Raw genomic sequence first — 13,104 nt, 5'->3', positions numbered from 1 at the left:
CTAGCCCTCCCCTCCCCAAACACCCTTCCCTCCATAGTCCGAATCCGCCGCTACCACCTGGGATTTTTCAGTCACCGCCGAGGGGGTTAAGACAACCCACATGCTGTCCTGAAGACCATCCATCAACCCGAACTCTAAAGGAAACCGTCCAAGTGAATCAAGAACGAGCTCCGGGGGGCAGCATGGGCCAAGAAAAAATGGTGCCACTATAAAACACTTGCCTGCGCCATGGCGGGCTGGGGCTGACTACCATCCAGGCCCTTCAAGAAAGCCTACCGGCGCCATAGGCTGGCACGTAAAAAAAAAAAAAATCCCTTCCGATACCTCGTCCCCACGACACACCCTTCCTTTCGACCCCCCTTTTAACTGGCGCTACCCTATGAAAAAAAACTACCAAGACATCCCCTTCCCTTCAACCCACCCCTCCACTCTCCCTCCCTCCTTATAAAGCCCCAGTCACACAGTCACGATCATGACTCCCGGCGCCCTCCCGGCGTCAGACCACCCGCTGCCAATTTTATAATGTCGCGCTGCAAGACATACGTAACGACCATCGAAAGTACATTCCCTTGAGTGCCGACCATAGCCGATGTCGAAACGACGTTGTTACGACGTTATTGAGATGGACATCCGATGGCCGTAGCTTATTCGCAACGGGTGACAGATGTCGAGGAGGGCCCCGATTGTTTTGAAATTTCCAAAACTGTCGGCGTGTGGCCCGACGGTGGAAGGAGCCAGCTGCCTGGCAGGACCGCCGGGGAGACATAATCGTGACTGTGTGACTAGAGCTTTACACACCACATCCCAAGACAATCCCAACCCTTCACCCTTTGTTCTTCCTCCCCTTCCTCCTCTTTCCCCCTTCCACCTCTGCCTCCTCCTCTTTAACTCCCCTCTTAACTGACCCTTCCCTCCTGACACCACTTCCCAAGATCATCCCCTCCCTTCCTCTTATCCACCCTCCCCTGCCCCCCTGCCCCCCTACTATAGCGTGACGTCACCCCTTTCGTCAGCAGACAGCGTGTACATAAGATGCTTCACACTCTGCTGCTTCATATTTCGTAAACACTCCATGAAGGGCGTTAATTGTGACGCCTTAGCGATACTTTATATTATCTTTCTTTTTTTTTTTTTTTTTGCATGTGTGCTTTTGTGTTGTTCTGTTGTTCTTACCTCCTTGCTTGGCCGATAGTTTGTTTGTTTGCTTTTTTGTCTTTTTTGTTTATTTCTTGTTTAGTTGTTTGATGTCTGCTTGCTTGTGGTAGTAGTAGTAGTAGTAGTAGTAGTAGTTATAGTTGTCGTTGTTGTTTTCGCTGGTTTTGTGTTCCTTGATTGGTTGATGTGGTGGAAGTGGTGGTGGTTGTGAGTGGTGGTGGTAGTAGGGATTGCCAGGGAGGGAGTGATGAAAGTGAAGGGGGAGAGGTGACTGTGGTGGTGATGATAATGGTAGAGTTTATGGTGTTGGTTATTATAATGATGGTGTCTGTGGTGGTGGTGGTGGTTTAGTATAGTAGGTGCTGAAGATATAGTGTGGTGGTGGTGGTTGTGGTGGTGGATACGTAGTGTGGTGGTGCTTGTGGTGGTGGTGGTGGATACGTAGTGTGGTGGTGCTTGTGGTGGTGGTGGTGGAGGGGGAGTGACGTAGTGGTGATAAGGAAATTCTAAGAAACTAGCATGCATGAAATTCCTCCGGTGTGTGTTACAAGGTTCTTTTTTTTTTTTTCTTTTTTTTTTTTTGAGGAGGTGGCAAAGGGTAGTTGTTGTCATCTCTGTTGTTGTTGTTGTTGTTGTTGTTGTCCTAAATTCACGCGCAGCTCACGGGGTTCAAAGTGTGTGTGTGTGTGTGGGGGGGGGGGGAGGGGACGAGAGAGAGAGAGAGAGAGAGAGAGAGAGAGAGAGAGGCTGAGGTCATCTTACTGCGTGACCGAGATTCTCCAGGACGTTGCCAGCAGAAAGGAGGAGGAGGAGGAGGAGGAGGAGGAGGAGGAGGAGGAGGAAAAAGAAAATTAAGGCAAAAAATAAAAATAGAATAAATAAAATAAAAATAATGAAAAAAGGGGCAGCAATAGGAAAGAGAAAAGACAGAAAGCAAGACAACGAGAGCTTAAAAGTAGAAAGAAAACAAAACAAATAAAAAGTAAAGGATGCAAGGAACCTAACAGCGAGAAAACGAGGAGAGAACGAAAACAGGAATTGAGGGAACACAGGAAGAGAGGGACATCAGGAGAAGTAAATCACGAGGTGCGGGATAACATGGAGACGAAGAACAGGAAGAGGGGGAGAGAGAGACATCAGGAGAGGATAAGCAGAGGAAATTGAGAGAGATCAGAAAACGGGAAAACAGGAAGAAATGGTAAGCAGGAAGAAGGAACTCAGGAATACAGGGAAAGAGAAAAGAAAACAAAGTGGACAAGGAGAAAGTGGAAGTTGATAAGGTAGAAAGAAAATCATATCAACGAAGAGAGAGAGAGAGAGAGAGAAAGAGAGAGAGAAACAGACAGGCAGACAGACATAGTAAGAGAAGGACGCGGATAGGACATGACTCGAGGAACACAACAGGTAGCTAACAGGTGACATGACTTGATACAACGTGGGACTCGGGGACGATCTATACTGGCTCTACCCTCTAAGAAGACCTTGACGTGAACGAAGTTACTATTTCCCTATTGATCAAGTTTCCTTTTCTTTCAGACTTCAGCAGCGACAACAAAAAAACAACAACAACAAAGACAACAACTATTACCCTTGTTACTTATACAGTTATCTTTCTTTAATATTACCCTGAGGTACTGTACTTTTAGCTTCCCTTTTCTCTCTCCCTCTCTCTCCATCTCTCTCTCTAACTCTCTTTCTCTCCTTCCCAACCCCCTTTCCTCCATTCCTTCCCTTCACCCCCTGCCGCCACTACTCTCAACGCCCTCCCCCCCTGCCCCCTTCTCGTGCCCCCCCTCGTGGTTACCTGACAGGTGGGCGGCGGGACAACACTAATTAGCGGACAGGACAGGTAAATGAGGTCGTAAAGGCGTGGAAGGAGAGGGAAGAGACGCATCCTTACCCAGTGACGTTTCCGGTAGAATTTGATGACTTTGTTGGAGTTTCGTGTTATTTTCTTTTGTCAGTAAAATATTTGTTTCTTTTTTTTTTGTATTCGTTGGTTGTGCCTTTTTTTCATTAGTTGTAGTTAATTTCTTCGTTCTAATATTCGTTTTCATATTGTTCTGTTCATCCGCTAATTACTTTTTGTTACAGTTTTTCATTATATTTCACCAACTTATTCATTACATTGTTGCGTTTTTCTTTCACTAACGTTTCTTTTTTTTTGCAGTTTCTTTCTCCATTTTTTATACTTGTTCATTTATTTTGCTGCACATCTCCTTCACTAACGTATTTCTTTTGTCTGTTTTCTTTCATCACTGATTTCACTCATTTATTTGTTCCTTTATTGCACTGCTCTTTCACTTTCTCTAAGATCATCCGTTTGCTCTTTAAAACTGAGACTTTACCTTCATCCATTCACCAGTTTTCATTAATATAACGTTCTTTCACAAGCAGTTCATTCACTATCACATCCCTTTAGCTAACCACACACTCTTCCCTGTATTCGGGATCTCAGCGATACATTAACTGCCTTCAATCACACTAATTAGCTTTTTTAAACAACTTCACACTCGTTCACTCACTCATTAACACTCCATAATTTCATCGCACACACATGTCAATTATCCATCCCTTGAAGCCTTCACTAAACTGGCAACACTGTTCTTTGTACTCATGACATCATCGAATTATTAACGTCATCTTCCCTAACCACGTTCATTCACTCCTCCAAACTGTGGCTTCATACTCGTCCACACACTGTTACGTACGACTTCATTTGTTTACCCTTTAAGTCATGCTTCTTTGCCCTCGCTAATAAGACTAATAAAGTTCCCATCACGTTCTTTCCTCTCTCTCTGTTTGTAACGATCTCTTCTGCTGCTGCGAACACGCGAGCCACAAATAGACCACAGCTTCGGGGCGTCTACATTAATCATTCGGTGAGACAGATACACCAACAAGCGGATAAGAGCCACCAAGAACCCACCAAGTCTGTTTGTTTGCTTGTTAACTAATGATATTGCAAGCAGTGATGGGTGAGCTTATCAATGAGGGCGCACACTGACACACACACACACACACACACACACACACACGACAGCTGATCCCTCCCTCCCTCCACGCCTTCACGCCCGAAAGAAAACAGCGAGGCAGGCGTGGGTGTGACGAGGCGTGGTGGAGGCGTGGGTGACGGGGCGCGAGAGACCACCCTACCCCCCTTTAACACCCCTACCGCCGTACACCCAGCCCCCTGCCCTGTAAACACCCCTTACACCTCCTTCACCCAGCCCCCTACCTTCATATACCCCCAACAACCCCCTACCAATCCCATCCCTCCCTTACCACCCTTCCCAGTAACTGTTCCCCTCCCAGCCCCTTCTACCTCCACTTTCTTCCTTACCCCTCCACATTCTCCCCACCCACCACCACCACAATAACATCATCTCTCCACCTCCCCTCCCCACTTTTCTCATCTTTCCCATCCACATCCCCACCCCTCCTTTATCACCCCCTACCAGATTCAACCCCACCACCACCATCACCCCCTCCACCTTCTACCTGCCTTTTCTTACTCATGCCCCTTCTTCTTCCCCACCTCCTCCATTCCCACCACAAAAAACTCCTTCTCCTCCTCCTCCTCCTCCTCCTCCTCCTCCTCCAGCTCCACACACATCCGTCTCGCCGTCTCTCCTCCACGGGTGAAACAGTTTAAGGAGTCGCTGTGGTAAGTCGCTCTGACACCACCAAGTCTTCTGTGCGAGTAAAAACGAAGGCGAGGAAAAAGTATCAGGGGGGGCTAGCAAGTCTTTTGAGTGTAATGGAGAAGGTTGGGGGAGGAGGGGATGGATGGTGGGGAGGGGTAAGGGGTAGGGGGGCTGGGGGGAGGTTGAAGTAGGGGAGAGTAAGAAAGATCTAGAGAGAGGGCGAGATAGATAGATACGTAGATAGATAGATAGATAGATAGATAGATAGATGAGAGAGAGAGAGAGAGAGAGAGAGAGAGAGTGGGTTTAGGTTCGTTAACGTAGGTGGGGAGGTATTTGTTTGTTTGTTTGTTTGTGAAGGCAGACAGATACATACAGAGGTGAACACTTATGCAATTTCTATTTATAAATCCATAAACTTACGTGAAAGAACTGCGAAAGATGAAAAGTTTACGGCGCTTCGTCTTATAAAACCAGAAACCAATATTATTTTTTTTTACTTAACAACGAAAATATGAAAAGAAAAGAGAGACCGATAATCTTTTTCAACGAGTAAGCAATATAATGATTCTCTCTCTCTCTCTCTCTCTCTCTCTCTCTCTCTCTCTCTCTCTCTCTCTCTCTCTCTCTCTCTCTCGTTTATTCAGTCTTACTCGAAAGAGAAAATAAACAAACAAGGAGAAGGAGGAGGAGGAGGAGCACAGGAATGAGGAAGAGGAAAGGATAGAGAAGTAGCTAAGGAGGAGGAGGAGGAGGAGAAAAGGAAAGAAGGAAAAGAACAGAAAGAATAACAAGAAGAAGAACAAGAGCAATAAGAAGAATGATAACAACAAGAAGAGCAAGTACAAAAGAACAAGAAGAAAGAAAACGAAGGTGAGAATGTGAAAAAACGAAGAAACAGAAGAAATTAAAAAAAATCAAGAACAAAAAAAAAAAAGACACGAAGAAGAAAAAACCACGAAAAATCTCATACAAAAAAAAAAAAAATCACACACGTACAACCGCCACCCCCCGAAAAGAAAGGAAACTCCGGCACTGTTTACACCGTCTCTCACAAATCAACCCAAACACACGTCTTATTTTGGTGGCGGCGGCGGCGGCGAGCATTTCTAGGAGTGGGGAATCTGCAAGACCAACACCGCGAAAACCTGTGTATTTTCTTAAGGTGTCTGGCGGGTTGCGAGGGCGGGTTACTGCGGGTGTCGAACTTAAAGGGTGAGGCGGGATGACGGGAGGAAGGGAAGGCGACGAGGAAGCACAGAGAAAAAGATGAAAAGAAACAGTGAAGAGGCGGCAAAAGAGCGAAAGAAGCCGTGGATTATAGACCATGAAAATAACGCAGTAGAAAGAAAAGAGTAAAGATGAGGAATAAAGGATGACGAAGGGGAAGAAGGGAGGACGAAGAGACACAGACAGTAAAGTGAAATAAAAATACAGCGCAAAGGAGACATGGGAGCGAAAGTAGACGTGGATTACAGACCATGAAAATAATACAGTAGAAAGAAAAGAATAAAGATGAGGAATAAAGGTTGACGAGAGGAAGGGAAGGCGACGAGGAGGCAGAGAGAATAAACTAAAATAATACAGCGCAAAGGAGACAAAGGAGCATAATAAGCCATGGATTAGAGAGCATGAAAATAACTATGAAAACAAGAGAACACAGTGGAAGAGAGAAATTAGGACAGAAAAAAAAATGTGAAAGAAAGACAGGTGAGAAACGAATGTGGGAGAAAGACGAAAGGGAAGGAAGGGGAAGTGACTTAAAAAAGGGAAATAAAAAAAGGGGAAAGAGGGGGAGGTGGGTGGCAGGGGAAGGGAGAGACAAAAAAAGGGAGCGGGGTGTCAGGGAAGGGAGAGGTTACTTCAAAACATGTCTTCGTTAGGGTGTTATGAGAGGTGAGGTGTGTGTTTACCTTGCTACCGATCCTCAAATTACTGTCTCTTTGTAGTTTGTGTTTATCTCCTAATATTTCCCCCTCCTCCTACTCTTCACCTCATTATTATTCGTTCTCTTCCTCCTTTATGTTTGCCTGCTTGTTTTACCCTCTTCCTCCTCTTCATCCTCATTATCACCACCATCATTCTCTTCCTCATTCTTCTTCCTCCTTTCTCTTCCTCCCTTTCTGGATATTTTGCCCTCTTCCACCTCCTTATCATCATCACCGTCATTCTCTTCCCCTCTTCTTCTCTTCTTCCTTTATCATTCTGTCTCTTTAGTGTTTATCTGCATGCTCTCTTCCTCCTCCTCTTCTTTATCATCATCATCATTCTTCTTTTTTATCTTCCTAATCCTCTTCCTCCTTTATTATCCTACCTCTTTTTTGTTCACTTGAATGTTTTTTTTTCCGCCTCTTCCTTCTCTTCCTCCGTCTCATTATTCTCTTCTCCATCCTCCTCCTCTTCTTCCTTCCTTATCCTGTCTCATTCATATTGCTGTTTACCTGAATATTTTCCCCTCTTCCTCCTCCTCACCATCATCTTCATAATGATTCTCTTCCTCATCCTTATCCTCTATTTCTTCTCTTTCATTATTGTATTCCCTTCTTCCTCTTCATCATCATCATCATTCTCCTCTTTCTCCTCTCCCTCCTTTACTATCCCGCCTCTCTAGTGTTTACCTGAATATTCTGACATCTCCCTCATTTCCATCATCATCATTATTATTATTCTTTTTCTCTTTATCGTCTCTCTCCTCTTCCTCCTTTATTTTCTCTTCCTCCTCACAGTAATTAGTAGTGAACGAACTTAAATGAACAGTATGTATAATTTGAATACACTGAAGAGAAAATATTGAAGAGTGAAAAGAATAAAGTAAATACACTAGAGCAATCCTATTCTTGAACACACCGGCGCCCAAGCACACATATTTAACAAGGCTTTCATAGGAGTTCTTGGCGTTTTCGGGGATAGTTTTATGACCCCGGTGGCAGTCTGAGCCTTCTTCTGTACCAGGAACTCATAAAACCTGAAAATACCGACCATAGTCTTCTAATATTACTCTCCAAGACAACGTAACAAGTTCAACACACTAAGAGGAACACAGCACACACCAAATCAGTCAAGAGAAGCAATAATGAAATAATGTAAAATCCAAAATATCAACAACGTAACAGGTTCAACACACTAAGAGGAACACAGCACACACCAAATCAGTCAAGAGAAGCAATAATGAAATAATGTAAAATCCAAAATATCAACAACGTAACAAGTTCAACACACTAAGAGGAACACAACACACACCAAATCAGTCAAGAGAAGCAATAATGAAAAAATGTAAAATCCAAAATGTCAAATATGTTTTCGCCCGGGATCGAACCGGGGACCTTGCGCGTGTGAGGCGCACGTGATAACCACTACACTACGAAAACTTGATGAAGAGAGCGTATGATTAGCTATAAATATTAAGTGTATCTAGTAATCTATCTCTTTATTTATCCATTTATTTATAAGAACATAAGAACGCAGGAGTCTACAAGAGGCCGGTAGGCCTGTACGAGGCAGCTCCTTTGACCCTAAGCTCCCGTGAATCTAACCCCACCTAATATCGCTGTCCATGAATTTATCTAGTCTATTTTTGAATGTGACAATTGTATTTGCACTCACCACGTGACTGCTAAGCCTATTCCACTCATCCACCACCCTGTTAGAAAACCAATTTTTGCCTATGTCCCTGTTGAATCTGAATTTATCCAGTTTAAACCCGTTACTTCGTGTCCTACCCGGTTCTCTTACCAACAAAACCTTATGAATGTCTCCCTTATTAAAGCCCTTCATCCATTTATAAACCTCGATCATGTCTCCACGCACCCTTCGCCTTTCTAGAGAATGCAAGTTTAACTGTTTGAGTCTTTCCTCGTATGGCAAGTTTCTCAACCCCTGAATCATCTTAGTCATTCTCCTCTGCACCGATTCTAACATTTTGATATCCATTCTATAGTAAGGTGACCAGAACTGAACCGCATAGTCAAGATGAGGTCTAACTAATGCTAAATATAGTTTGAGGAAGACTTCGGGGCTTCTGTTGCTTACGCTCCTTGAAATAAATCCCAGTACCCTATTAGCTCGATTTCTAGCTTGAATGCATTGTGCCCTTGGACGGAGATCAGAGCTCACTAAGATTCCTAAATCCCTCTCGCACCCAGACCTACTTATGAGAGTGTCATTTAAGCAATAGTTATGTGAGGTTGTTCTACCTACACTCAGAATACTGCACTTCCCTACATTGAACTCCATCTGCCATTTATCCATGATCATATAATCTGTTGAGTTCACCTTGGAGAATACTAGCGTCCTGATCCGACTCAATTATTCTACCGATCTTGGTATCATCTGCAAATTTACTAACATCACTACTAATTCCTGTATCTAAGTCATCTAAGTCATTGATATAAATAATAAACAAAAGTGGACCTAATACCGAACCTTGTGGGACCCCACTCGTAACACATCCCCAGTCAGATCTTTTACCATTGATTTGCACTCTTTGCTTCCTATTGCTAAGCCACGCCTTGACCCAGTTCAAAACTTTACCCTCTACTCCGTGAGCCTGTAATTTAAGCAACAGTCGTTGGTGAGGAACTTTGTCAAACGCTTTACTAAAATCAAGATAGATTACATCATAATTTTCATCTGTCAACCGCCTCAAATACTTTATTGTAGAAGGACAAGAGATTGGTGAGGCATGACCTACCTTTTGTGAACCCATGCTGCGAGTCGTGAATTAAGCTATGTTTCTCTAAATGCTCCCGAATGTTCCTGGCTATTATGGACTCCAGCATCTTCCCTGTAACCGATGTTAAGCTAATTGGGTAATATTTATGCAAGTATGTATGCGTGTATTTCTCTATCTATCTATCTATCTATCTATTTATTTATGTGAGTATGTATGTGTGTATTTCTCTATCTATCTATCTATCTATCTATTTATTTATGTGAGTATGTATGTGTGTATTTCTTTATCTATCTATCTATCGATCCATTTATTTATGTGAGTATGTATGTGTGTATTTCTCTATCTATCTATCTATCTATCTACCTATTTCTCTATACAATTTATATTTAGACATGGGATCAGTATCTTCACGCATAAAATTAGATCCAAAACCACACACACACACACACACACACACACACACACACCTTAAAATTTCTAGCACCAGGAAAGAAAAATCAAATAAATAAATAAAGCAGGAAGGATATAGTCGAGTAAAAAAAATTGTTAATAAATATATGGCGGTGCCTTTTTTAAGCAGGAAGAAGGAAAAAACAAGTCCCCCGCGGCTCCCGAATGAAGGATCCTGTGACATGTTTGGGGCGCGCCTGACCGCTCTGTCACAACACCCACCTCCATCCCCCCCACTCTCTCTCTCTCTCTCTCTCTCTCTCTCTCTCTAATATAATGGCACGTCCTTCATTTTCCTCTATCGTAATATTCTTTATCGACTCTTTCTTTCGTCTATTCTTTAACCCTCCCCTTTTCTTTTGCTTTCCTATTCGCCTTTACCTCTCTAATTCTCCCTTTGCATTTCTGTGTGAACCAAACGCATTATCAGCAGACCAACATAATCGTCAAATACATGCTGAATAGTAGGAGCAGGTGTGTAATTATGCTCCTTCTTTCTTTCGTTCCTTCTATTGACTGGTCAGAGTGGACGAATGAGCAGCGGCAGCCTTCCTTATACTCTCCATCACTGCTCACTATTATGATTTTGCTTCTAATGATTTGGAGGAAAACTGAATAACGAGGGGAGAGAGGGGGAGAGAAAGATAGACAGACAGACAGAGAGAGAGAGAGAGAGAGAGAGAGAGAGAGAGAGAGAGAATGTGGGGGCGGTCAGACAATAGAAAGTTTCATTTGACACTTGGCAACGCGCTATCTCTTTTATCTAATGTCGCTCCCTCCAGGTCTCCCTCTTTTTCTCTCTCTCTCTCTCTCTCCCCTCAACAGCCCGGCTAGCTCAGTCGGTAGAGCACGAGACTCTTAATCTCGGGGTCGTGGGTTCGAGCCCCACGTTGGGCGAATAACTTTTTATACCTGACAAACCCTCCCACACCGCCGCCTTCTCCCTCGCCTTACCCTCCCCTCCCTCATCCTCACCTTAGGCCCCCCAGCGTCCCTCCTGCTCTCCTTCCTACCCTTCCCGCATAGCTAGCCTCCCTCAGCCCTTTCCCTTCTCCCTCCTCCCTTCCCTCATCGTTCACCCCAGCATCCCTCCCCATCATTCTTACCCCTCATCACTCTCCCGGACAGCCAGCAGCCAGCCTCTGCAGTCCCTTTCCCTCTCCCTTCCCCTCCTTCCTTCATCTCGCTCACTCACCCTTTTCGCCAGCATCCCTTCCCATCCTTCCTACCCCTCATCTCTTCTCCCTGACAGCCAGCCTCCCCAATCCCTTCCCCTCTCCTTCCCCTACCTTCATCCCCTCACCCCACCATTCACCCCAGCATCCATCCCATTTTTTCTACTGTATGTGTGGATGATGGATGAGTGGAACAGGTTTGGCAGTCATGTTGTGAGTGCCAATATGATAGAAATAGAAAAGGTTAGATAAATTCAGGGACATCGAGGTTAGGTGGGGTTAAGTTTAGATGAGCTGCCTTGTATAGACCTACCAGCTTCTATTAGACTCCTTATATTCTTACGTTTTTTATAATCTTATCCAGACTCCTTACAGTATGTTCTTATGATATTATCCCCTCTAACCTTCCATTCCATCAGTTCTTCACGCCCTCCTTCCTCATCTCCCCTTCCAAGTCCAATCATGAATCCGCTCACTTCCCTTCCTCTTACCTTCCCCTTACATCTCTCCCCACCACCACCCAGCCACCCAACCAGTCCGCAACCTCCCTCCCTCTCTCCTTCCCTCCCTCCCTCCCTCCCCCTTTGACCCTCCTACCCACATCCTCCTGACCACACACACACACACACACACACACACACACACACACACACACACACACGTCGGACTCTAAGGCGAAGGTTGTGTACTGCGGTTAGATGTAATGCATAACGAAGCCGCAGCATCCTCGCAACCCTGCGCTGCGGTCAGGTGTGCGGTTGTTGTTGCTGTTGTTATTGTTGTTGTTGTTAATTAGTGTTCCGTGTTCAGGTTATATTAGTACTGGCTGATCTTTTTGCTCGGTATAATTATTTGTTTTATTTGTTTGATTTTTATTGTTTCTGTTTTTGTTTTTTTTGTATGTGTTGAGAGTGAAAGTAGATTTGTGATGTTGTTCTTATCTTCGTTGGTTAATTCCAGATTGTTGTTGGTTATTTAAGCGTTGTATTTACTGAACGAGAGAGAGAGAGTAGCGGGATCCCTCGACCCACGGGGCATCCTCACTCTCTTCAAGGCACAGATACGTCCGTATCTGGAGTACGGTGCCCTGTGCTGGATGGCGAGTGCTGCCACCCACATGCAGAGGCTCGACGCAGTGCAGCGACGAGCACTGCGTCTGGTGGAGGCCAGCGACCACCTGGAGGAGGAGTCTGCCACTGTGACATCGCTGGAGCACCGCCGTGATGTCTCAGCACTGGTGGTGTGTCACAAAGCCCAGGTGCAGGGGGTTCCCCACCTCAGCAGCTTGAGGCCCCCTCCACGCGCTGCTCAGAGGTTCACCCGGACTACACTCTCCGGTGACCAGCTCGTGGAGGTGCCTCGATCACACTCCAGGCAGCACCAGCGCACTTATACAGCCAGGACCACACGCCTGTGGAACATGTTCACGGCAGCCACTCCCCAAGTGGAGAACATGAGCACGCAGCAGGTGAAGCTGGCTGCTCACAGGTGGCGTGAGGGACACCCAAGTGCGCTAGTGCTATAAACTATAAATATAAAGTGACAAACTGACATGATCCGATATTGTTTTTACATGTTTTTCTTTATTTTTTTCGTATTTTTCTATTTGTATGCTTGAATGTTTCAACATTCGACAATTCAATTTGTCCCATACACAGGCTCTTAGAATAATTTTACCGAAAAAGTGTAATTTTGAGCCTCCTTTTTCTGTAAAAAAAAATTGTTTAAATAAAAAATTAAAAGAGAGAGACAACTTCCGGAGGGGGGGGGGTGATAAGAGACCGATAACAACAATAACAATAATTCCTTTTTAGATTATTGAAGGAATGTGATATAGAAAACGACGCAGTAGAGAGAGAGAGAGATTACCTCCACCTATCCATATCTTATCTTTATCTCTATCCACCTTTATCAGCGAGGAAATATTCAACCAATCTTATGTCAATGACGCAAAAGAGCCATTATGTCACTCTCCCCTACGCCTACGCTAACCCCCCATTCCCTC

General features: G+C 44.6%; 2 non-coding genes across 2 annotated transcripts; one reads left to right on the top strand and one right to left on the bottom strand.

Annotated features, from left to right (window-relative positions):
- Positions 1-8,097: 8,097 nt before the first annotated feature.
- Trnav-cac (transfer RNA valine (anticodon CAC)) lies at positions 8,098-8,170 on the bottom strand. The gene has a single exon. It is a non-coding gene; the product is annotated as a tRNA-Val (tRNA).
- A 2,578-nt stretch (positions 8,171-10,748) lies between these two features.
- Trnak-cuu (transfer RNA lysine (anticodon CUU)) lies at positions 10,749-10,821 on the top strand. The gene has a single exon. It is a non-coding gene; the product is annotated as a tRNA-Lys (tRNA).
- Positions 10,822-13,104: the final 2,283 nt, after the last annotated feature.

This window comes from Eriocheir sinensis, chromosome 27 (genome assembly GCF_024679095.1).
Source record: "Eriocheir sinensis breed Jianghai 21 chromosome 27, ASM2467909v1, whole genome shotgun sequence".
NCBI classification, from domain to species: domain Eukaryota; kingdom Metazoa; phylum Arthropoda; class Malacostraca; order Decapoda; family Varunidae; genus Eriocheir; species Eriocheir sinensis.
This window is presented reverse-complemented; position numbering and strand designations above follow the sequence as displayed.